General features: G+C 39.7%; 1 long non-coding RNA gene across 1 annotated transcript in view; it reads right to left on the reverse strand.

The window, feature by feature from the left end:
* Nucleotides 1-339: 339 nt before the first annotated feature.
* The window catches only part of LOC110333625, an 18,407-nt gene continuing 16,127 nt past the window's right edge, over nucleotides 340-2,619 (reverse strand). Inside the window, exons 2-3 of the long non-coding RNA XR_002381098.1 lie at nucleotides 1,317-1,439; nucleotides 340-477 (exon numbers count right to left, since the gene is read on the reverse strand). This is a non-coding gene — a long non-coding RNA (uncharacterized LOC110333625). The remainder of the gene's footprint in view (nucleotides 478-1,316; nucleotides 1,440-2,619) is intronic.

A 2,619-nucleotide genomic window follows, 5' to 3' on the forward strand; every position in this document is an offset into this window, starting at 1 on the left:
AGGCATTTCCTCAAGGGAGCCTCCTTTCTCTGTGGTAACTCCAGCTTGTGTCAAGTTGACACACAAAACCAGCCAGTACACTGGCCAAGTGGTGGAAAAGAGGTTTCTCATGCTTGGGTTTTTGTTAGTCTTTGATTCTTATGGGGAACATTATCAGCACAAGTGCTATAACTTTAATATACAAATAATATCATATATTATAATTATATATTATATTTATTTATATTTATTTGTTTATACATTTAACTTATTTGTAATATACATTTATATACTATATTATTTTATGTGATTAATATTTAATTATGTATTTTACAATTATTATACATATATATTAGGTATAGTTTTTAGTAGATGTTTAATATGATTACTTGAATCCTTCTCAAACAATCTTGATGCCATTTGTCCCTGTCCCCTCCTCCTTCAGTATTGACTTCTTCAGCCCTCCAGTTTTCATGTCTCTCTGTTTTTCCATTCCACCTGTAAAGAAAAATGAAATCATGAAATTTGAAGATAAATGGATGGATCTAGGAAATAGTATATTGAGTAAGGAAAGCAAGAGCCAGACAGACAAACGTATGTGATCTCTTTCACCTGTGATCACTGGTTGCAAATTTTCAGTTGTGAGTATATAATATGGAGCAACTGCAGAAAACAGAAAATTATAAAGAGACCATGAGGAGCAGTAGGACTCAAAACGGGACTAGCAGCGTATAGGTAATTTTTCATTCTTGTATATTACCTCCACTTCTTCACAGGTTCCCAGGGAAACGGAATTTGTGGTTTCTCTTTTATTCGTGATTTTGATAGGGCCAAAGACACTAACAAAACTCCACAAGGCTGAAAATGGCGTGTCAAGGAAAGCAGTATAAATTCCTGCATGTGGTTCAAGTACAGAGCGTATACGTCAGTTCCCACATGGGCATTTGAAATACATATGAGATAGGACTCCTGGGTGAGAATGAACATGTGGCTAGAACTTCCTGGTGCCTACAGACAGATGACCTTATGTGATTTTACTACACTAATGCCCTAAATCAGCAGCACATATGGTTCCCTAGCCTGTTAACCCCCAATGCACAGTCGCTATGCCATGTATCACATTGGTCTATCCAATCAGTCACCAAAGCATAGGTAGGGGGATTTCAAGAGTGTTTTATGGCCGTTTTTGATTCTTCTGATTTCTCTTTGCGGATTCTGAATTCGCTAGCCTGGCCACCTTGGGAGAATGCAAATTTCATGAGAAGGAGTTGACCCCAACTTGGTTGGATTTATCTTTTCCTCTCTCTGTGATAATGGTCACTGTGAAGCATACGTACGCTTTCCTTTTCAGATGTCAATCCCAGTCCATATACTTTTAGGTGTTTTTATCTTAATGTTTTACGTTTATTTTATTTTTCATAAAATCGAGATGTTGTTGCCAAAGTGAATGCTGAAGATAGCTGTTAAAAACAAACAGAAGGAAAAGCAACCATCACTTCCGGTTTGAAAAATTATTTACTCCACAAGAAAGAAAACTGAAAAGTCTGCTCATATCATTCTTAACAGCTAGGTTAAACAGCGCAGGATGGGGTTTTTGTTGTTTTGGGTTTTTGTTAGTTTTGCCACGTTGCTGGTATGTATGCCCCAGAACAGTGCGACAAATAACTACTCCTCTATTTCTGTAAAAACTTGAAGGTAGACCCAGCCTGGCAGTCAGCAAATAAATCTCGGAAGTCAAAAAAAAAAAAAATGTGGGTTCTGGGATCCAGATAAGAGCTCGAGAATAACAGTGTCTATTGCCCAGTTTGTGGCTTTTGTGTAAATGAGAAATCTGTTTGCCTGCCTCACTTTTAGATGAAGTTTTAGGCAGTCCTTGTGGGGTATTGGACAGTTGGGAACAGAGACGGGTTGGAGTAGGGCCCCAGCTAAAATCCTCCTCCTGATAACGCTGGGGCTAGGACTGGAAATACAGGGTTTAGAAACACTGTGTCCTTGACAGACTACACAACCAAAAGCATGCAGCTCAATCTTTTATAAAAATCATCGCTGTGTTGATTATCCTTTCCGAGCCACTATTCGTACTGAAGTTTCAAAACGTCATTTATTCCCTAAGTACTGTTATCCTATGTTATTACCTTTCGATAATAGTCCTAAATGTTTCAGTATTTTGTTTATTCTGGGTTCCCTTCAAACTAGAAGGCCTGCTGAAAATTCCAAGTCCCATTTCCTATGAACTATAGCTTCCTTGGAAGATTCCACCGGGGAAGCCAGGATGTTAGAGAATAGGCCCTCTTTGTAAGCCAACACAAAGCCATCTCCAGCCCTTCATGACTGGAGGGGTGGGGGGTGGGGGGCGTTGGACACAATAGACACATTCCAGAGCCGTTTTTCATTTAAACACATTAAAAACCAGACCGCATGCGCTTCAGGTAAACACAACAGCTTTACATTCCTGAAAGAATAATTAAATTCTCATGCCAAGGAAAATATTTACATAGAGCAATAAGCAATACAGGATCCACACTGTCCACTCTAGGAGGCCTTGCCTGGTGTGAGGGGATGGGGTGGGGGTGGGGGAGACTGTCCCGCGCTACCTTCCCGCCAGCAAGAAATGACGCGGCACACAAACAGGATCCTTCT

Source organism: Mus pahari, chromosome 16 (genome assembly GCF_900095145.1).
Source record: "Mus pahari chromosome 16, PAHARI_EIJ_v1.1, whole genome shotgun sequence".
In the NCBI taxonomy this organism is placed as follows: domain Eukaryota; kingdom Metazoa; phylum Chordata; class Mammalia; order Rodentia; family Muridae; genus Mus; species Mus pahari.